The sequence below is a fragment of the Gopherus flavomarginatus genome, chromosome 5, assembly GCF_025201925.1.
Source record: "Gopherus flavomarginatus isolate rGopFla2 chromosome 5, rGopFla2.mat.asm, whole genome shotgun sequence".
In the NCBI taxonomy this organism is placed as follows: Eukaryota; Metazoa; Chordata; order Testudines; family Testudinidae; genus Gopherus; species Gopherus flavomarginatus.
In genome coordinates this window covers 18,895,174-18,918,173 of record NC_066621.1, presented here as the reverse complement: position 1 = coordinate 18,918,173, position 23,000 = coordinate 18,895,174, and the positions used below count along the sequence as shown (strand labels likewise).

The following is a 23,000-nucleotide window of genomic DNA, read 5'->3' as shown; positions in this document are numbered from 1 at the left end:
CCTATTAATCTGTATGCCACTATGGCTAGCAATTTCTCATCTTATCCTCACCCCCCCATCTCCATTCCCAAAAATGTATTGTCCTTGGCCATTTTTACTTCTGAAATTTGCCAACCACAATGGTGAGTGCCACAGCAATATGTCATTTCAGTAGCGTTCTGGTTATTTCAAACCTGACACGGGGCAGATTTACAATGTGATCCCTAGAAAAAACAGTTACCTATGTGTTTTGGATTTTTTTGGTATTTTTTAATCAGGGTAAAAGTGTAAATGGTTTCCCACATCTGCCACTGAGCCTGTTTTAAAAGCTGCCTGAGAATCAACCATTGAAGCACATGGGAAGTTAGCGCTCCTACACTAGTCAGAATTCAAGCAAATCATGGGTGGCAGTGACTGGAGAGTTACTGCTGATGGTAAAAACACTGAATGTTTTACTGGGGGGTAACTGATTTTAAAAAATAAAATGCAGCCATGTTCTCGCTGCTCGCTTGGTTTTGGCTGTCTGTCAAACTTAAATGTCCCCAAGCCACATTGTTCTTCAGTCATGGGGGGAAAACGTGGTGAGCTATATACCAGCTTTCCACTGGCAGGGTAATACTCTGCTCAGGCCTTTCTGTAATAAAGTATCTTCTGTGTGAATGGTTTCCCTTATCTCGTCATGGCAGACTTTATTAGGATGTCTTGCCTTCTGGAATCTGAACATAAAAGGTTTTCAGCTGAGACTTTAGTTCTGAGTATTGCCTTTTCAGCATGACCCTCTTTGCTTGATGGGAATGCTGAAGTCCCCATGCCCGTGAGAGGTTTCGGATTGACTGTTCGAGCTTCATAGTTTGGGGCACTGGGCTGTTGCTAGCTTGAGGAGCAAGCATGTTCACATTTGGGTCTCCTTTGTGACAGTGTGGGGTGGGGAAAGTGTCTGAGGGAAGATCTTCTTGTGAATAATTAGACTTGGAACTCAGACATTAGAACAGTTTACCCTAGCAATGCCAGAATATCGATGCTTTCCTTCAGGCAGTATTTTCCCAGGTGCAAGCTTTAGTTTGATTTGGCTGCTGTGATTGTCTACTTGAAACCAGCAGGTATTTGTGCATCAGAATAATAGAATAAAAATGGTTGAGCTGCTGGAAGATCAGTTACCCAACACATTAGTTCTTCTAAAGATTAAAATGTGGAGGGGAAGGGGAATCTACCTGCCAGATTAAAGTGTTCTTATTGGAGCTTCTGGTGTAGATTTAATGGTTTTCTCTTCCCTTTTGTATTTTGTGGGGGATTTTAAATTTGTTCAAATTGTCTGCATTTGAATTAGAAGTGTCCTACATAAATTATTGTATGTACTTATAAGTACCTTTTGGAACACACACGTTGTTATGATGAAACTGAAGATCTTCGCATTCTCAAGCCCCAGCAAGTGGTACGTTTTCCTTGGAAACAGGAAGAGGAGAATTAATGGATTTTTGGCGGGGCTGATGATCCTGCAAACTGGCAGGTAGTGTTGCCAAGAATAAAGCTAAGTATCTTCTGAAGTCCCCACAAAGATGAATTTTTGCTTGTTTTTGTTTTTTTGTTTTAGACCCATGGCTTACTGGAGATGTGCAAAATCCACTATTTTACACAGCAGGGGGATGAGGGAGGAGTTCATGCTTTTTTCATCTTCTTTATGGCAGCTTTGTATAGAGGAACTACTTTCTATCATCACTGGAAAAACTATTTTATTCCTGTTCTTGTCACATTACATACCATCTAGCAACTGAAGCCCAAAATACTGCCTCTGAGACCACAGTATCCTTGCTGCTTTCTTCCGTGTTGGAAGATCTTATGAAATATGAGTTTGGCGTGTGCATCTCTAAGTGTATTGTGTGGTAAAACCTTGACTTGATTAAAATCTACTTTGTAAAGTAAAAACTGGAGTGTAAAACTTTAAAGAATTCAAAACACCTTAATTGGATTAAATTAATAAGACTGAATGGGGCCAGTAGTGTGACAACTCATGTGAGTATAGCGATTGGGATCCTGAAACATGTGAATGCTGAGGGCCTGATCTCCTTCCCCTTCCCGCCCCTGCAAAGTCTTTATTCATGAGTTGCAGTGATGGGACTACACTCTCATAATTAAGATTGGAGTCTTAATTTAGCTAAAATACTCAACCTCAGCACAGCTTCACAACTCTAAAATCCCAAGGCGAAGCTATAGAAGACGTTTCTCTTGAAATTAGACGACAGGTTGGTGTAAGTCTGTGATCATCTCCTGTGAAAGGAAGGTATATCTGGACCTGTTGAAGATCTAGCCTGCTAGACAGTGTTGAAGTAATTAGTTAATATTAGCGATGAATTGTGTTGACCAATTAGTTTAAACCTAATGAGCATGGATAAAAATGTTGAATCTAGTAAAGGGATATTGGTGACTCAATAAGCTCTTTTAACACTGCTGTTTGGAGCGGATGGAAAAGTAAAACCTTGATCATGGGAGTTGATGCTGTTTTTTGAGTCTCTAACTATATTAGATGCGGATCTGAGAAATAAAACATTGGGAGACCATGCTTAAGTTCTTGACTGAAAGCATTGCTAATGTGCCACTTCTTGCCTAGAGAGCTTGGTCCGTGTATACTCTTACATTATGTGAAACTATTGGATATATGGATCTGGGGTTTTTATTTGAGGAAAGTCCTGAATGAGGTCTATGTAGTTCTCTTTGCAGCTTGAAGGTGGTTTATTTTATAGCCAGATGGAAGCTTGCTTTCGCATCCACTGCTCTCTTTTGCTTCTGTCAAAATGGGCCCTTTGGGATTTGCTTTCCTTTTTAGGAGGAGGAATTGGTTCCTCTGTCTTAAGTGGGTTTTGACTGTAATTGTAACACGGGTGCTGGAAAGGCAGATACTGAGTTTGGGTATACCTTCTGCAACTGCTGTGCTGCAAGATGCAACAGCTACGCTGAGGCCAATGCTGGAGTAGCACAATGTGCTGCTATGGTGGGGATTGACGTTCAAGATCTTTTGCTTCTAGATCAGCAGAGACTAGTGTGGGAATCTGCTCCAAAATGTCCTGCCTAGGGAGGATTGTGACCAGTCCTCAGTGAGGAGGACTGTTGCCATGGAAGGTAAGAAATGGTATTGGACTAGGGGAAGAGAGGGGACTCAACTAAAATATAGTGAGAGCTTGTCCACTTCAGTTGCTGTATGGAGTAATGTTACATTACTTTTACTAGTTCTCGTCTGATCAGGCAAACACTTGAACAAACTGTAAACCAAACTTCACCTGAGAGAGATCACGCAAAAGCTCTTGGAATTCCTGTTTATCACAAAGTCATCTTTTAAATCATGCAATGTATGGGGTAGTGTTTAGTCATTAAAGCTTGGGTCCCGATTGCCAAGCAGTGTGGGTTCTAGTCCCAACTGTGCCACTGACTCTCTCAGTTGACTTTGGGCAAGTCACTTAACCGCCCTCTGCCTAAGTTTCACCTTTTGCAAAAAATATAAGGATATTTTCTCACCTTTTGTGAAGTGCTTTGAGATTGCTATAAAAGTGCGAAGTCAGATATGTTTTGATACATGCTGGACAGAGCTTAAACAGAAGAGCATTTACTGTCCTTAATTATTAAGAACATGACTGTATCTCATCTCTTGCTCTAACATACACGTCTCATTAGTTCCTTCCTTTAAAGAAGCAATTCTAAATGCATTATGTCTGCAACAACCATCTCTTGCTGAGAAGGAAGTGGATGATCTGCTGTTGTTTTGCAAGTGCTATGTTTTTGTTTTTTTTCACTTTTCCTTGAGTAGAAGTCATGGCTGGTCATTAAAAACAATACTGTGGCAGGTGACTGAGGAGAAATGGTTGCTTGGGATCTTTTGGTCTCTCTGGCCCCATCTACACCATGAAACTGACCTGTTGCTGCAAACTGATAGCATCTTGTGATCCTGAACTGCTGCTGAAAACAGCATATGTAGGCTAATGTATACAAGGTTAAACGGTTTCCATTGCCATTACAGAAAGTGTGCTTGGCCTCTCTTTCCCCTAATCTCAGTCAGGCTGTCTGTAACTGTGCTGAGAAGTATAATAGCAGGTAAATATTTTCAGCATGGATTTAGTAACATCCACAAATCCTAGTACAAATAGGGCTTAAGGAAGTCATTATTTTCATGAGATGGATCTCTTTAGGTTCACTCTCCATACAGGGGATGTGAGCCTCAGTGATTGCTGTCATCAGTAACTTTAAAATCCTAAAGCAAATGTTTATATCTAGCACGTACTTTGAAAGAGATGGAAATGCTCATTTCTGCAGAGCTCCTTTATTTGGATTAGAAGAGGAAGTAAATGTTAAATTTCAGGAGCTGGAGAGCTGTTTTAGAACGAAAGTGCTGAGCAAGTTACAGCCCCTTGCACACAACTTGTGTCAATTAAAGAGAGGACGTTAGAACAGATGAGTGGCAATAGCATGACCGAGAGAGGACAATCTAGTCCTTTAGTTCATGTGTACTGTCTTCTGTCATCTGATGCCTGCTCTACAAAGAAAACCCCACAGCACAGAGTCTGAGCACCTGTGGGGCTAAAAATAGCAGTGTCGATGTGCTAGGTTGGGGTCGAGCCCAGGCTGTGAGATCCTTCCCGCTCACTGTGTGTCAGAGCCCAAGCTCCAGCCTGAGCTGGAATTTTGCAGTTTTTAGCCCCACAGCCTGAGTCAATAGACCGGGGCTCTGAGATTTGGTGCCGCAGGTCTGTTGTTGCAGTGCAGAGACACCTTTAGAAGGACTTTCACACTGCAGTAAACTTTGGGGCAGGCTGTGTTTAAAAAACACTTCTGCATAAAGCTATTTACATTAACAACTTTCTGCAGTTCTCTTGCAGATAATGAGTTATTTTCCCCTCACAACTCAGCTGGCCCCTCCTGCTAACTAGACAGCATTATCTAGTGATTACAACAGAGGATTTGGGATTCAGGAGACCTTGCTTATACTCTGTTTGCCAAGGACTCATTTTTACTTGACACAAGTCATTTCACCTCCCTGCATCCCCATTTGCCCTCTGTAAAATGGGTTTAAAAACTCATCCACCTTTGTAGAGAGCTTTCAGATCCTCTGATGGAAGGTGGTATATAAATGTAAGCTGATGTGTTAGCTATAGTGTCATTATACATTTACCTAATCAAGGAAGAGGAGTAGATGGGCTGGGAGGGAACACTTTAACTAGATGAAGTACATTTATTAGCATGTTTTTTCACTTAGGTATATCTCCAATTATTACTTATCTCCTAGAACTGGAAGGGACCTCAAAAGGTCATCAAGTCCAGCCCCCTGCCTTCATTAGCAGGACCAAGTACTGATTTTTGCCCCAGATCCGTAAGTGGCCCCATCAAGGATTGAACTCACAACCCTGGGTTTAGCAGGCCAGTGCTCTCCCCCTTGAGCTATCCCTCCCTTCTTGTGTGAAAAGACCTTCTTTTTGTGACTTTGGCTGAAAAGAGAGCTTTGGAGCTGTACTTTGGACATGATGGTATTTCCTCTGCTACCCAGATTCCAGAGGCATTTACTAAGCTTCCTGTGTGTCATAGTATATACTGCATTAGCATTTGTAAAAAAACCAAAAATCTACAGGCACTCCACCTTGCATTCTCTGCCTGGTCTTGTCACAAAAACACATCAGCAAAATCTTAAAATCTGTACCCCAGCATGGAGTACAGAATCCCAGATGTGATCAAAATTCTCTCTGAATAGGTATAAAAAAAAAAAGCAACGAGGGATCTTTTATAGTAAAACAGCAAAATTTGACTTCAGTAAGTCTGATGAGCACAACTTTCTATCATTCCTTACCTAATCTCGATACCTCAAGACCAAACAGGGTCACTATAACTCTACAAACATTACATTTATTCACTTGTGTTTCTGTGTGGCCTTGCCTGAGATGGGACATTTGAACTTATCCTTATGACCATGGACAGGACTTTGTGAGGTCAGTCCAGGTTCTGACTGACACTTTACTTCTTCTGCTGAGTACTTCTGCAATTGGCAAAACAAACTGAAACTGCCAGGAGAAGCTGTCTTTCTGGGAGCTGCAAGTAGTAGACATGTGAAGTCACTTGAAATGTACTGGGAGGACAGCAAACAAGAACAGTAATGGTTTGGGTGGTTGGTAATGCCCGCCGTGATGTAAGCCCCCAAGTTTTCCTGCCACTGCTAGAAATGGATGTTCTTGACTGGAAAAATCAGTGTGGGCTGTTCTGTTACTGCTGATGAGTAATTCAGTTTTCAAAGGAAACTGTCAGATTAGTTTAATCAGTTTTCCCTCCTTCAAGCAAGCCAGTTTGTCAGAAGTGAAACTAAGGCTGGTATTTTCAAAGGAACTGAAAGGAGTTAAGTACCCAGTTCAGTGAATTTCAATGGGATTTGAGCATCTAACCCCCCTAAGCTTTTTTTTTTCCCCCACATGATGTGCTGCTAACCCATTACTTTGTTTCTTTGATCTTTGAGTAAACTTGACACTTATGTCTGTAATCGTCTCTGAAATCAAAATGGTTCTTAAAAATAAGAGGATTGCTGGGACACTTCCGAAATCTAGTATTTCAGCAGAGGTCCCTGTTTTATTCATCCCTTGGCTTGGATTCTCTCATTTGTGACTTCTCTTGTTTTGTTCAAGGTATAATTTGTTGAATGGAAAACATGTTTTTCTTCAAGGGCCAGATCTTAGTTTAAGCCAGTGAATAATTCACACACACACCTTTTTGTTCTTGTTCGCTCCAGGCTGGGCAGGTTCAGTAGACAGCTGGATAATTTTGGACTTTCATCCTTCTCTGTTTCCAGAGAGAAGGCACGGAGGAGTTTGCTCTCGGTTCGTCAGTGGTACCCTTACTAAATTCACTTTTTAAAGAAATCCATGTATGGGTTGAGCAAGATCCTGAGCTGATGTAAAGCAGCACCGCTTCACTAAAGTCCAGGGAGGTAGATTGGCTTACATCAGTTGATGCTCTGGCCCCTGGCATCTGAGTGCTGTTCCTTTCCCTTTTTAGAAGATGTCTCTCAATTTGAGTGGTGTGTGAGGGGGAGGGCACCACTGTCTTTTAAAAAATGTTGAACACAAGTTTTGACAAGAGTGTAGGTTGTAATCCAGTGCCAACCAATAAACGCACCAGGATTTCACACACACTGTGCTTACTGTGTGGTGTTTCTTCTTCCTAATGTTGTTCTCAGACACTGTGAACTTTAAACACATTATGGAAGGATGAAAAAGAAAAACCTGCTTGAAGGAGCAAGTTGCCTCTGTGAATTTGCCAGGTAAGTTGGCAGTCAGGAGAAGGATGCTAAATTTAAGGGGTACTGCTATCTCGAAGGCATTCATCTTGACTAAGGACTTGTCTATGTGGAGAAGCTATTCCAGAATAAGGTAGGGTGTGAATTTAAAGCGCTATAGCTATTGCAGAATGACTCCCTGTGTAGAGACACTTTTTCTAGTAGGAGTGTTTTTTTATGATGTAGCTTCATCAAACTTTGGAAGTGAATTATGTTAAACTGGAAAAAGGCACTTTTATAATGGAAGAAGAGTGTCTACATGGGAAGCTATTCTGCAAAAGCTGTTCCCGTCAACTTCTCCATGTAGACAGGCCCTAACTAAAGCCCTTTTCTGAATGGTATATCCTAAAATTGAAGTGTCCCTCTGCTCCTTTGCTTGTGTTTAGAATCATTTGGATGCACCTAAGAGCAACACCACCACATGCCCAGCTCCACCCTCCTCCCTTTTCTCTCTATGCAGATACTTGTGCTCTTGCCTCTTAGGTTTCAGATTTGCTGGTGGTGGTTTGTGTTTGTATTGTAATAGCACCGGACCAGGACCTCGCCACTAAGTATGCTGCAAAACATCCTTTTGCAAATGTTTTGGTGAGTGGGAAGAGCATGGAAAGAGCTCTTTCTAGAGTGGCACGAGGTGTCCCCAAACAGCAGAATAGTGAAGTAGCTTGCCAATAAATGCACCAAGTAAACACTTGAAAGCTGTTTCGTCTATTTTTTCTGCTGCAGTGATTTTTGTCAAGTAATGAAATGGCCAGAGGAGAAGTGCGATAGTTCAAGTGGATGGCGATCCCTTTTCACTGTGACAAATCACATGCTTGCAAGCTCCATTTTAAAAAAACAGACATGTCATTGGTACATGGTAACGCCGTAAGACTCTTTACACTTGCACCTTTTCCATTACCTGGAACTGCACCCTAAGCATCGGCGAACCGGGCTGAGGTAAAGGAGCAATTAAGAGTTCTCCAATCGCGGTTTGACTTCACCTGCTGCAGAACTGCAATCTTCTCCTCATTCTGCATTTGGCAATTTAATAATGAAAAGCAACCCTACAGTGTGGCAGGCAGCAAAGAATACCTTAAGCAGTCCAAACTGCTGGGGAAATTTAGCTGCACAGAATGCATTACTCAGATTGGAACTGACTTAGGACTGTGGGGCCAAACTCCCAACCCCATGTTATTTTTAAAAAATGCCACAATCTATAATAGAGACAAGGTAGGTGAGGTAATATCTTCTTTGGGACAAACTTCAATCTAGAATAAACTCTAATCAGAAATGGTTAAAACCTCAATTTTATTTAGGTCTCGTGTGGAATATAGGAGCTCCACAAAATCATGCCATGCCATTGGGCCCTTATTGACCCAGAAGAAAGAGTGCCATCTACTGAATGATTAGTACAAATCTTTGCACTCCACTGCGCTATCGCTGGAGATTCTCTCTGAATACTGACTAACTTAACTTACAGGATCGCACAGCCTGAGACTCCCTGGCTTCGTGCCCCACTGTAAAGAAACGAATCACCTTTTCCAGAAAAGAAGTTGCTTGCTTATCCCAATCCCAAGTGCCATCTTCCTCTAAAATAGAAAGCTGGCTCAGATACTCTATATAGAGGTATCAGTGTTACCAGTTGTTTTCCTTCCCTCACACTAATGCAGTGCTTGGGTATGTGGCTAATCCTCCGCCTTCTCTAACCAGTGCTGTTAAAGCTTCTTATCCACAGACGTTACCAAAGCTGAGAATTAATAGAATGTAAAACTCACGCTGTAGGTTTAGAGATGATTTCAAAACAATCTATCGGGACAAGGGAACCCTGTCTGAATAATGTAAATTTTCTGGCCTTAAAACAGCCTTAAGGGGGGGTTAGACATGTTACAGCAGAGAGATCTATTTCACTGACTTGTGCCAAGCACTGTATGTGGCTGGATAAAAATAACCATTGCACCACTTGTAGTAGTACTTCATGCCTGGCAAAGTTGTCCTGTGCTGCTGCATTAATTAATGGTTTCAATCTTTGTGCCATTTGATGGTGCTGCATCCAGCAAGAGGATGGCAAAAAGCTTTATGGAAATGGTCATGTAGGTCCTGAAAGGAAAGAGCAAACATGAAAGGCAAGGCTTGAAGGAGAATTGGCTTCGAGACAAGAGCACAAGTGTCAATGTGACTGCATGTCCCATGTGTAACTGTATCCCTCTGTTAGGCATGGGAAGAAGGGAGGGGTATGGCAGCCTCCTCTCAGGTGGCCCTGCTTTCCTAGAGTTCAGGCATTACGTTTAATGTCAGGTTCCTTATCTCGGATTGTAGCTATACCCGGGGAGCTGATAGAAGAAAAACCCTGCTGTGCCTGCCTGCCTAATATCACAACCACTAACAGCATGATGGCACATCAGTAACTAAGTTGTAATTTAACATTGTGCTTACATATTGCCTTTTAGCAGAGGATCTCCGCAAGCACTTGTCACAGGTTTCAGGGTAAGTGCACCTGTATCCACCCTCCGGTCTTAAGCCATTATGTGTCTCTGGACAGGGACCCTCATCCTACTCCCTTCTGCCTGAGGGCTTTAAAGCTGCCAAGCTCCCTGCCTTGTGCTGTGATGTCCCTAGCAAACCAGGCTGCCTAAAGCCCAGCATGGGTGGTTGCTTTCTCTCCAGGGGCTATGCACAGTATAATTACCACTTGTTTTTCTAAGCAAGCACATTTATTCTTAAGGTAAAATAATTACAGAGAAAACATCAAAACAATAGATTTAAACATGCACTCAACATATCAGGAGTCACCCCTTAGTCTTGATGCCCTGGTAGGCTAAAGTCTTTGCAACCCTTCCACAAGGGTTGGGGGTCACCCGTGAACAGAAGGCCCTGTCTGCTGGATCAGAAGCAAGGCCCTGAACCAGTTTAAACCCAGCCTTTTTCTATCCAAAGCCCTTTCTTTTGTCTGTTTGTGGAAAAGCTAGTTTGAACCAGTATCTGGAAGCCCCCTCAGGGGCGTGGTGCCTCTCTGGAGGGGTTTACAAGCTGACTGAGTCCCCTTAATCACCTTCCAGTGGTCTTAGTTCCTGGCCGAGTTGTGCTATCTCTGCCCCTGGTGCTACATGCAGTCTTGGGCCCACAGTGATACGGAAACCATTCGTAGACTGCCATGTGGCCCCCAAAGATATTGTATGGCTTTGCAGTATCTGTCATCATGCTTTCCAAATATCCGCTATCGGTAAGACCAGGATTATTCCCGCTTGTGTGTAGCACTTAGTGTGTGTGTGTGTGTGTAATGCATAATATATATAATGAAGCTTGATCATTGCTTTGTTTAAGGATGGACTCTTCTGAGCACTCTAAAATCTGCCTGTTAACTCAGGTGGTCTTGACATTTGCTGTGCCTCGATAGGGTGCTAGATAGTGGTCCATAATTTGGATCATTCAGGCAAGGTCTTCTCCAGATCTAGCCCCCTTATATCTTACAAAATCTAAAATTCTTCTAATACTCTGTGCTCGCACCCGGGGCTCAAACTATGGTTCGAATCCTCCCAAACTCTTGAGTTGCCTGGGATTTGTCTCAGCCAGCGCATGGCACTGATTGTCGCTTGGAGAGGGAGGAATTATACCAGATAAATTATTTAAAGTTAGGTTAGGAAAGTAGCCAGCGTCAAACAGAATGAAACATGCATGTGCAGTGAGATTTGAGCTTTGTTGAAACAAGAGGTCACAGGCAGTCCGTTCTCACAGCAGCTTGTTGGCTCAAGAGGCAGGCTGTGGCTATAGAACTGATCTCTGCTATGTAAGTTCAAACCCTTCCCTTGGCAGGAATTGGAGTATCATCTGTAGGCATGTTGCACTATCTACTTCTATCAAGGGGGTTTTAGACTTTTTGGAAATGTGCCCCGAGTAGTACAACTACTGTAGAAGGGGCTCTAATGTTTTTTTTCGAAGGGGAGGGCTCTATGCCTCCCATGTGAACTGGGATCTTGTGTCCTTACTGATGAATTGGTGATTGAATTAATTCACACTAATTAATGTCTTAGGCTGCTGTGGGCCACAGCAGCAGGAATGTTATCAGTATCATTAGAATAAGAGACTCTAGATGCCCCTGAGAAACAATGTCAAATCATCACGTCCCTTTATTTAACACACCCACTAAGCACACAAACAATCCCACAAACACAGATACAGTACCAGATAGCGCAAAGTATTTAGTGTTCTGACTGGCACCATGCACAAGTGCTGGTGGTGGACACTGGGGTGACTGTCCTTATCTTCCTCTGCCTCATCACTACCACCACCTGTAGTCTCAAAATTCCTGAGTATCTAGGCTCTTGTATGGCCCCACTCCCTGTAATATTTCAGTACCTGAATGGCCTAGAAGCTGGTTATCTGAGGACTCAGCTACAGGTGACACTAAGGAAAGTGAAGACAAATCAGTTAAAGGAGTGAAGGTAAAGTGCTCTCATTCAGGGATAAAGTGGCCTCAGTTTGCTGTAGCTAAGCCCACTAGCTGGTAACTAAGGCCACTTTACTCCTGAACAAGAGTTCAGTTAGTGTGCTTTAACTTACACCCTGGCATCTTCCCCATGCATCTTATCTCGCTTTCCACTATAATTTTACCCTTTATTGCTACAAGGTTATCTTCTGGGCAAATAGTCATGCCAACCCATTTCAGTCGTAAGGGCTTGTGTGGCTAAACTGCGTATCTTACAGGGCTGGGGCCTGTATGCCCTGTGTTAGAACAGTAATTAATACTTGTATTTCACCTCTATAGACTTAGTATCTTTTATTCTTGGCTACGGTCTGGAGGCACCAGGCATTAGTGGGTGACCTTGAACTCTGCACTAATGAAGTTTTGGGTGCCATTTAATATCATTTGCAGGTTGTAGCCAGGAGAGGTGTGGAATGCAATCTCTTGCCCTTTTGCAAATTTAGTAGCTGCCCTTGTGTGGTGATTTTTATCCGTTAGAGGACTCCACATGCACATGCACTATCTCCCTTCTAGCAGAATGCAGTGGTAACATATGCCCGAGGAAAGGCTAAACATCCACCTTTAGCACATTATAGCAAAGCTTTCTCCTCTCCACCCCCCCCCCCCAGCTCTGCCCCAGTGAGCTAGTTAGCAGGTATAACAGTACTTTATATCCATGCATGCCTAATGTCTGCAGAGCTCAACAAAACTGTCACTTTAAAGGCAGTAGACCATGTTCTCTGCTGGTGTTAATCAGTGTAGCTCCATTCATAGAATATCAGGATTGGAAGGGATCTCAGGAGCTCATCTAGTCCCACCCCCAGCCCAAAGCAGGACCAATTCCCAACTAAATCACTGGCTTCGGTGGAGCTATGTCAGTTTACACCTGCTGAGGAGCTGGCCCAGAGGCTCATAAAAAGGGTGACTTGGCCAGAAGACAGGAGCAAACCAGCCCCTACCACTGCAGAGTTACACATCCCAACACTGGATCCTGGAGGCTCGAGTGGGAATGCAGTGTTCAGGCTTGCCTGGAAGGATGTTTCGGAGACAGTCTGGGAAATACGGAACAGAAGCAACGGCCATCATCCCTTACCCAAGCTATTCTGTGGGACAGGAAGCAATCTCTGTTCTTGTGGTAATCAAGGCTTTAAATGCCAAAAGTAAAACACGTAAATTGCATGTGCTGAAAGGTAGTCACATGATCCTCCCACTGCAGCCAGACAGGTACCTGATCCCTTTAGTTTATGATGGTGCTGGATCACCAGTTCTCATATTCCTTTACCCATCTTTCAAGGGATTATTAGGTGGGGCACATTTAATTTTAAATAGCCTCAAAATTCCTGAATATCTAGGCTCTTATATGGCCCCACTTCCAGCACCTGAATGGCCTGAAAGCTGGTTATCTGAGGACTCAGCTACAGGTGACAGGAAAGTTCAGACAAATCAGTTAAAGGAGTGAGGTTAAAGTGCTCTCATTCAGGGGTAAAGTGGCCTCAGTTTGCTGTAACTAAGCCCACTAGCTGGTAACTAAGGCCACTTTACTCCTGAACGAGAGTTCGGTTAACTTACACACAATAACTTCACATCTTTAGCTGATTTGTCTTATCTTTTCAGAGTATCCCCCTGTAGACAAGCCCTGAGACAGCCTCTCATAAGATAAGAATGTCCATACTGGGTCAGACCAATAGTCCATGTTGCCCAGTATCTTGTCTCTCAGGGTGGCTAATGACAGATGTCTCAGAGGGAATGAACAGAATGGAGCAATTTCAAGTGATCCATCCCCAGTTGTCCAGTCCCAGCTTCTGGCAGTCAGCGGTTTAAGGACACCACCTTAGCTAATAGCCATTGATAGACCTGCCCTCCGGAAACTTACCTGATTCTTTTTTTTTGGATTCTTCTCCCACCCCTGTTGTGCAGCTGGCTGGGAGTGAGTGGCCAGAGGCAGGGCTTTCTTGGGTGAGGCCCATCCTCCCGCATTGTGGAAGTTGAACACTGTGATGGGGTGTTCAAACCCCATGCTAACCAGGTGAGGGCCAATGAACCACTCTAGGCTCAAGTGGCCTTACCCCCACCACCATATAAGTCCGGTGAGGAGGGAGGGCATGAAAGAGAGGAGCCCAGCTCAGATGCTGGCAGACCTAGGGACCTGAGAGGGGAGAGATTTGTGGAAGACAGGACATGCTCCAGTAACTACTGCTGGTCTGGGCTCCCTTGAAGGGAAAAGGAGGGCCCGGTGCTGAACCATTACTTTGGGGCTATTGCTAGAGACTCAGCTGGGGCAGCTCCAGTCCGCCTGAGTAGGACCGGCTCCAGTGTTTTTGGCGCCCTAGGCGCACGGCCATTTTGCTGCCCTGCGCGCTGCTCCCGCAGCTCTGGTGGACATGCCGCAGGCGTTCCTGCGGAGGGTCTGCTGGTCCTGTGGCTCTGGTGGAGCTGCCGCAGGCGTGCCTGTGGGAGGTCCATCGGACCCGTGGGACCAGCAGACCCTCCGCAGGAACGCCTGCGGCAGGTCCAACAGAGCCGCGGGACCAGCAGACCCTCCGCAGGCACGCCTGCAGCAGGTGAACCGGAGCTGCCTGCCACCCCCCCTGGCAAAATGCGGCCCCCCTAATAATCCTTGTGCCCTAGGCGATTGCCTAGGTCACCTAAATGGAAGTGCCGGCCCTGCACCTGAGACACTCTGCCATGTTCTTGGGTCCACTGGTGCCCCCAGAAAGGGGGTGTGCCCAGAGGCTAAGTTGGAGGGAGGGCTGAGTCTCCCACCACCTCACTTAGGCTGCTGACTTCCTAGACATTGAAAACCAAAGTCTGGGTCAGGTTATTGCTGTGTCATGCCCCTAGGGGTTGCCCTGGGAGACTGACCCTGTAACACTCCCCTCTGTGGGTCATTACGGTCAGCGTCTAGCGTGTTTCAGGGCATGTGCAAACCCTGTTTGTTTCCTGGGAGTTGGCTACCCTCTCTGACTCTGTGGCAGCTATTCACTCCTGCAAGCTGCAGCCATGGGTTTGATGAATAAGGGAGGTGATGAAGGTAAGTGATTCTTGTATGAGAAATGCCAACTCCCAAGAGGGGCTGAGTGCCTGCAGCTCTCAATAGTTAGCTACCCGTGGTGTTTGGTCCAGTGTGATTGGCTCCAGAGTGCTAAATGGCCCTTCAGCAGTAGATGAGAGTGACTGCGCTGGGGGTCAGAGGTCTGTTTTCATTCCCAAGCGCTGGGGCGGCAGAAGAGCAAACCTTCCTACGCAGAATTGCAAGATGCATTCGTCGCAACGGTACAGCAACACTGGTTTGGCAATGCCTAGTCCCCCTGTTACCCCAAGTTCAAATCCCAGTAAGGCTGCCTCAGCCTTTCATCATTCTCTGATGGATAAACTAAGCTGCAGGGAGTTGACACCTGTGGGAATGAGCCCTTAAATTAGAAGGGCTTGTGCCGATATTAAGGCTTCTGTGAGCACTTTAAGTGGTTTCAGCCCTCAGCACTGACATATTGTACAGGGTTGGGTGCTGCCCTCCACCCCAGAGCTGGCCACCATGCAGCATGTGGGGCTTGCAAAGTGACTTGGGATCTTTCTACTTTCATGCCAGGCAAAGGTGAGTTAGTTCTATTATGTTGATGAGAATGTGCTCTAGAGCCTAAGGCAGAGAGGTTCTGCAGAGTGAGGTAGTAAAAACAGCAAAGCCCTTTCTATGGCACTGCTTGTACTTGTGGTGAAATACAGATCCGAATTTTTCTAGGTCCAACAACACCCAGCCTGAAACTTACTTCAACCATGGTTCCAAACTGCCCTGAAGGCTGCTCCCATATAATAACAGATTCCCGGAAAAGCTCAAATGCCTCTCTCATGGGGAGGATAATAAGCCAGAATGAGCCAGTTTCTTTTAGGCAGCAGCAAGACCCCTCTTCACCTCCAGCGGGCGCCCACTCTGCATGTATCTCTCTCTCTAAGGAAATTTCCTAGAAATTCTTGGTTTATTTTTAACTGTGCCATGGAAGGGGAGGGGGAAGTATCCACCAGCTAGCATTTCTCATGCAGGAAGCAGAGACGAGCGAAGTGCGTGGTGAAAGGTTACACCATGCAAATATTCCATCTCCATAGCTTTCAGCTAATGCCTTAGACAGGCTGGGGTGGATTTAGCCTGGGATTTTCCAAGCTGCCTAATGGAGTGAAGTGCCAAACTTCCACTGACTTTCAGGGGCATGTGAGCATCTGGCTCCTTTGCCTTATATCCCATAGGGGGCAGGGTCCTCCCTATGCCAAATAGTCTGCAAGTGGAAAATTGCAACACACCCACCTAGGCCCTTCTTGTGACTGTTTTCCTGATTTGAACAGGTTAGATTGTTTGTTAGTGAGGAGCAAATCGCAAAGCAAGGGACTTAAATGGGGTACATTGCTATAAAGCCTTTCAAACTCTAATGCACAGTAGCCAAGCTCCACAGTCCCATCCCCCCCCCCTCTTTTTTTCTCTAAGAGTGGGTAGGAATGTAGGGGACACACAAGTTACACCCAAAATTCTCTAGAAGGGCTGGTAATTTTCAGTGTCACCATTTCTGGGTGCACAATGGTAGAGATGTAGGGTTGGATCTTTTCTGGAGCTGCCGAGTGGCCATAATCCCATCTGTCTTCAGTTTTAAGCACCTCAGAACAGGGGCCGAGTCTTCCTATGTTTCTCCAGCACAACGTGATCCTGGTCCTGAGTGGAGGCCCTGAGTGCTCTGTGCTACAAATAATGGTGACCAAGTGTGTGAAATCTGTGCTGTATCTCAGCAGGGTGGCTTTGATCTTTCTGAGCAGGGGAGCCAGTGCTATGGGTAGAGAACTTGCCTGAGGACAAGTGCATCATCCTCTCAGAGGCAGCTGCCTTCAAATCCAGGTCACCTCTGAGGTAACCAATGGACGGGGCAGAGACGGGCCTCGAAATTGTGACTTACAAAAAATGACAGTAGATAGAGCCTGGGGCTGGGAGTCAGGACTCTGGGACTCTCTTCCTGGTTGTGCCAATGACTTGCCAACTAACTATAGGCAAGTTGCTTTTACTCCTCTATGCCTCAGTTTCCCCCAGTCTGGCAAATGGGACTTAGCACTCAGTCTCACAAGGGTGTTGTGTTTAGTTTAATGAATGTGCGTAACGTACTGTGAGATCCTCCGCTGCATGGGGCTAGAGAAGGCCAAAGCACCTCAGCAAAGGCCATAGCTCCTCTGGCAGGGCTGCTGGGGAAGGCAGACTGTAGGAAGAAGCAAGGCATTGGGGCAGAACTTGTGTTCAGCTCCAGGCATGGCTGATCTCACAATGCTACATGGTTCACTTTCCCTGAGCTCAAAGCTGATCCCTCTCCTTTCCCCTTTTTTGCTGGATTTTGTGCCGTATTAACTCTTCATTCACGGGGATGAAACAAAGGCGATGGGGAGAGAGGGAGGAGGTGTGTTCAGGGTCTCTGCTTTAGAGAATGAACTAAAGATGCTTTCAGATGTCCTTAAAATAGGCCTTGTTCCAGGGATACACAGCTAGCTGCAGCAGGAGGCTCTGGCTGGCTTTTGGCTCTAACCAGCACCAGGAAACTCTAATTTACGCTGAGCTCTCCATCCATCCAGCTTCTTATTCTGGGGTGAAGTTCAACCTTGTTCTGGGCCCAGGCCTGCAGTCACGGGAACATTGGGTTTGCCCAGATCCCAGGCACAGGCTGTGACTGCCTTAGGATTTGCTGGACAGGTCTAGAAGCAAACCCAAATGCTGGGAAGAGCTAGGTATGAGTGTGTGGGGTGGGCGGGGAAGGAGTGAGGTCATCTCTGCTGTAGCCCATTGGCTGGGGAGCCAGGGGCGGGCAGGGGAGGTTTTCGTACAAAACGTCTCGCAAAGATAGCCAGGTAGCCCGATCCCTGTCGAGGCTGCACTGACCTCTTTCTAGCGGGATCATCAGTGTGGTGTTAGCTGGGAACGTACTCACAGCTGGGCCTGGTCGTGGGAGGGGACTGGGGAGACGGAAGTGATATCAAATCCTGGGCTGAGTTAGAGGTGCAAGAAAGCAGGATCTGTCCCCTTTGACTTTTATTACACTATAGGTATAGGAAAGGTGGGGCGCCTTCTGCAATACAGCGTGCGGCTGGGCCACCCACGCCGTGCAGCCCCATTAAAGGCTCTGCCCAGCGGGTGGGTCCCTGGGGCTGCTTGGAGGAAGGCGGGCGGGGGGGCACAGTTCATTGCTCCAGGCAGGAATCCGCAGCGATCTGGCTGCCTGTCGGTTGATCCTAGTCGCTCCCCCAGGGACCATACACGTGTCTTGTGCTGTGTGTCCCCCCGCTCCCCTAAGACACTGCCTGGATCCCCCTCCGCTCCCGGGCGCCCCCAGCTACAGCCGGCAGGGGTGTGGCTGCAAGAAACTCCTCCCCCAGCTCCCCGGGGAGGAGCCCCCTCCTCTGCCAGGCCACTGTCCGGAGCTGGCGGGGCGGGGCCTGGAGTCCCACCCCCAGGAAGGAGGCTGCAGCGAGCCCCCCCGCCCCCCGGTGCGGTGCCACTTGTCCGGATACCTGCCCGGTGTTTGAGGCAGGGGGGCGCCAGCCAGTGGCCCCTGGTGCATTTGGCACGGCGGGGGGGGGGGGGGGGCGCGTTACCTGCAGATTCCTTCCCCCAGCTGAGCAAGTAGGGGAGAGACCCGCCTTGTCTCCCCCAGCAGCCGGTGATTTCCCCCCCCCCCCCAGCGGAGCTCCCCGGGGCTGCCCGGCCGGGATTGTCACACCTGGGCGCGCTGAGCTCCCGGCCGGAGGGAGCCTCCTGCGCTCACTTATCCCCGGTCCAGCGTCCTTGAGACAGGTACCGACCGCTCCTGCAGGCGAGCGCCCCGGGCGGGGAGGCGATGCCCAGGTGTGTGCCCGGGCTGCACCTGGGATGAGGGCGGGGACGGGTGGTGGTTTGGATAAAGGACACGGGGGTCTTGCAGGGAGGTCCCTCCGTCCCCTCGCAGGGTGGCTCGTGCCTCCCTTGGGATGATTTTTGTGCAAAAGCTGGTGGGGTGGGAGGGTTGTGTCTGTGATCAGCAAACAAAGAGCAGCAGCTGGGCGTTCCGCGATCCGTCCCCCCCGCACCCCCTTTTTGGGAAAGCTTCTCCTTTTGTTCGGTGAGCAGAGCCCCCCCCGGCTCCAGGGTCTGTAATGCCGCTTGGGTGTTTCTTTCCCAGAGAAGGGGGAGTGAATTATTGATCACTTATTACCAAACTCTCCTTCCCCTTCTCGGCTGCCCCTTCCCCTAAAACAACCGCACAACAGCGCCGTGTGTGGGGGGTTGGCGAGATGGAGGGGTGGATGTCAGCAGTAGAGAGACAGAGATTCTTTCCAAGGCTGCTGACCCTGCCTGGCTGCAGCGCATAGCAAAGTCTGCAGCAATGATTCCAGCTAAGCACAGCCCTGGGAGACTGGGCAGTGGGTTCTGTGGCCAGAGGGGCTGGAAGTAGGGGTGCTGCTGCACCCTCAAGCTTGAAGTGGTTTCGGTCATATGCAGGGTTTACAGTCTAGTTCAATGACTCTCACCCTCCCCTCCCAATGGTTCCAGCACCCCCGTCTGTGGGTGCTCGGCAAACTAAGGGGACTGAGGAGCCTTTGTAAGTCAATCCTCAATACCAAGCTGTTTCTGCTGAGGTGCAGAGGAGTGCATGCCCCTCTCTTTGTCTCTGGGCATTTCAGGTGGCAGTAGCCCAAACCTGGCTTAAAACATTAGCCTGTTGGACAACAGGGAGGCGGCCCTGGGAGATGTGCAATGGGGAAGGGAGGTGTTGGTTCCTTGGCTTTCTGCTGAGTCCTGGCTCGCTGGCTGGTCAGTGTAAGTTCTCTTGCCCCAGGAAGAGCCCAGAAGATAGGGTCTGGGTCGTGATTCCAGTGTGGATTGGTTGCCTGCAGGTTCTCCCCTCCCCTTGCAAGTTCTTTTCTCCAGCGTGACATAAGAAACCCACCGAGGTGTGCAGTGTGGCCTGAGCCATTTTTAATAACCCTGGGCCGAGACTCTAGTGTCATTCACTGATAGAGAGGAAAGCGGGACACATCTGACTGCAGACTTCCCCAGCCTAGCTGCTTAGGAGGGCCGCAGCCTTATGGTTTGATTGACAGGCATCTTGCTCTCACCCTCTCCCATGCTCCTTGGCCAGCTTTCATGCTGCACAGACCATTGGTCCATCAGGACTGGTAAGCCCATATTTGATGCTCCACATGAAGGCACATGATGTGCGTAACCCGTTGTCCCAGGCAGTATATTCATAAGTGGAGTTCTTGACCTCCCTCAAGCAATCAGCTTAAGCCCTGTGCCAGGAGCGTCCATCACCTTTATCCTAGTGGGAATAGTCACACATGTCTTCGTAAAACAGCCTATCGGAAAGGCTTGGGTTTGGGAAGCCATGGAGAGATGGTAACAGAGAACCTGAGAACAGACAGGGGGGCAGCAGGCTTAGAGCTGGGGAGAGCATTAAACCATAGGATAGAGTGATGGTTCACAGGGAGAAATGACCAGAAGCTCCTTAAAACAGATTATACTAAAGGAGGGAGACAAATATTTGGAGGAAATGTAGCAAGCCTGCTCCCAATGATTTAATCAAAAGAGCAGCCTAGAGGAGTCTCCTTTCTAAAACCTCTCTTTCTCGGTCATGGGCCGTTGCCCATTCTCTGCCCACATGGCTAGGCTGGCCCATGAGGCAGGGAGTGAAGTCACCGGAACATATTCAGACTTGGTGCCAGCCCGTGAAACTCTGCTGAAGTCAATCATGCTTTCATCTGCTTATGAACTGGGCCCCGCAGCCTCCTCTTGGCTGGGAAACGAGGTGGTGTCAGAACACATGTTGAGTCAAGTGATTGTAAATGTGTGAAGGAGGACGTGTTGCCCTGGTTCACCAGGGCCCACTGACTCTGTCAAGCGGGACAGTCCTTTGGCCTGTGCTGAGTGCTAAGCTGTGTGTGACCTCCTGAGGGCTATCCCATGTGATTTCCAATGTAGACCAAATGCCCAAATGCAGTGACTTCTCTGCCGTGCGGGTGATGGAAATGGGTGGATGTGATTTCAAATAAATAAATAAAAAAGCCTAGAAGACATTGGAGCTGGAGGCATCTTCCACCTGCAGGAAGTTCATTTCCTTGAGCCGGGCTAACAAAAGAGATCCCGTCCACTTGAAAATGCAGAGAGGGGAGGGATTTGGCTGGGGACATGGCTTGGTAGCTCTCCGTTAATGTTTGATGATGATTGTCAAGTATGTTGCAATGTATGTCCTGGCAGTTCTTCAGCACTCCTTTAGGATGCAGGCATGTCAGTGTCACGAAGCAGCAAGCTCTGTTACTGTTTTATTGTCCTGGGGAGATTACTTTCCAGCTGGAGAGGGAGGAATCTGACTTTCCAAGGCATCCTTCTTCCTTCCTTCTATTATTTCTTTCTTTGTCCTCAAGATCACGTTTTTTTTTACAGTCTTTGGAGATGATCCAGAGAAGGTGAGTTTTCAGTATTTACATTCCATTCCTCAAGCCCCTGCATATGGGATGGGCTGCCCTCCTCCAAGCAGATGTTATTTTCCACTCCAGCCAGTAAAGGCTGCAGAACAATACAGTGTCTGTTGCCTTGCATCCTGATTGCCTTATGTATTTGAAAAGAGTGTAACAGACTCTGGACCCCCAAGGACTTCACAGCTGTCGCTATGCCCACTGTGACACAAGTTCATGGGAACAGCAAGAACAGACCTCAGATCCTTGTGCTCAGAGACACAGACCCCTGTTACATGAGCTGCAGGAGAATCTTAACTGGCTGTTAACACTATAGAGTCTATGACATGCAACTGAATAGTTAGAAGGCCTTGGTGTACACTCTGCCAATTCTATTTAGCAATTGTCTCATTTTATTTTTAAAGTGCTCTTGGGGCTGCATAAACCATTAAACTACAGTCAGGGACTGAAAGGCTGGTGTTTTAAGGAGTAGCTTAAGCCAAAAATGGACCCTGCATAAGAGAGACCAAAGACGCAGATAGGGATCAGAACTTGAGTGCGGCAGGACCCGTATCAGTTTGAAGGTCAGATGTCATACTGGGGCTAGAAACCAGCGATGAACTCAAGGCATGGAGTTTAGATCTTGGCTGTCCCAAATTTGGATGGTGTTTTGAATAGGGCCCATTAGAGAGAGGTGCTCAAGCCAATGGATCCAGCACTCACTGGGGAGAGGGTTCTGGATCCAGCACTCAGTGCTCTGATTATTTGTCCAGCTAAGGTGGGTTTTACAGACAATAAGGAGTGAGGTAAATGACAAACCATGGAGGGTGAAATATTTTACCAGCAGGGTCAGAGCCTTAGTGCAATGGGGGGTTATTTTAGCAGAGTCTGGGGAGAATATACTTGATCGGCACCTGCACCGTTGTGTTTTGTACAAAACTCTGACAATTCTTCCTTGTCAATTACAGGCAACACTGTTCCACCCTTTATCCAGAGCCTGAAACTGAGGTGCTCTAAAATGTCCATCAGAGAGGTAGCATGCTGCTAGATAAAAGCCTTCTAACCTTGTTATCTGATGTTCTGCTGGCGGAGGGGCGGGATAGAAACCTCATAGCCTTGAATCTTCTCTTGCTTCCAGCTTACTGACTACCTCTGTGAGATCTTGGGCAAATCAGTGACCCTCCCTTTGCCTCAGTTTCCCCATCTGAAATCCTTCAGGGACATTGTGTAGATTAAAGAGTGGATGTTAGTACAGCTCCTTAAAGATGGTGCGCGCATGTGCGGGTGAGAGAAATGTTAGAACTGTGCTACGTTTTTATTCATGCGATCCATGTAGGTGTTAGCTCTCTGAAGAGACCCTCACATTCAGATGGTGGAAATAATCCAGGTCAGACTAGAGGTTGAAGTTTTCGGTCCTGGGTACCGAAAGCAAAGCTCTTAAACTCATCATTAGGCTCCTAAATAGAAACATTTGCTATTTGGATTCTAGTAGCACCTAAGGGCTCTGCTGTGCAGGGTGCTGTACAGCACAGTAACACAGTAAGAGACAGTTCCTGCTCCAGAGAGCTTGATATCTGAATAGGCCACACAGTGTGGGAGAGGGGAAGTGCACTGGGTGGCAGAGGTGCCAAGCCCCTGCAGCTCCTGTTGACTTCAGTGGAATTTTGGGGTGCTCAGCAAATCTGACCGAGTGAGGCTAGGTGAATTTAGGGAGCTAATTTTCAACACCCTAGGTTTGAAAACCAGTCAAATCTCTCAAACCCACCATGGCAAAGGGGGTTGGAATTGGACCTTGATCTCGGTATGGGGAAGTCGGGGAGTCTACCTGAGTTGAGCCTCAGC

At 47.1% G+C, this 23,000-nt stretch overlaps 1 protein-coding gene across 7 annotated transcripts in view; it reads left to right on the top strand.

Moving 5' to 3' along the window:
* The window catches only part of NUDT3 (nudix hydrolase 3), a 57,893-nt gene that overhangs the window by 30,057 nt on the left and 4,836 nt on the right, over positions 1 to 23,000 (top strand). The window contains exon 1 of one of the 7 annotated variants that reach the window (XM_050953107.1): positions 16,512 to 16,599. The exons of 1 other annotated variant lie outside the window; for it this stretch is intronic. The gene's annotated coding sequence lies outside the window, so the exon portion shown is untranslated. 5 more of the 7 variants (XM_050953106.1, XM_050953109.1, XM_050953110.1 and 2 more) reach the window with 5 other exon arrangements.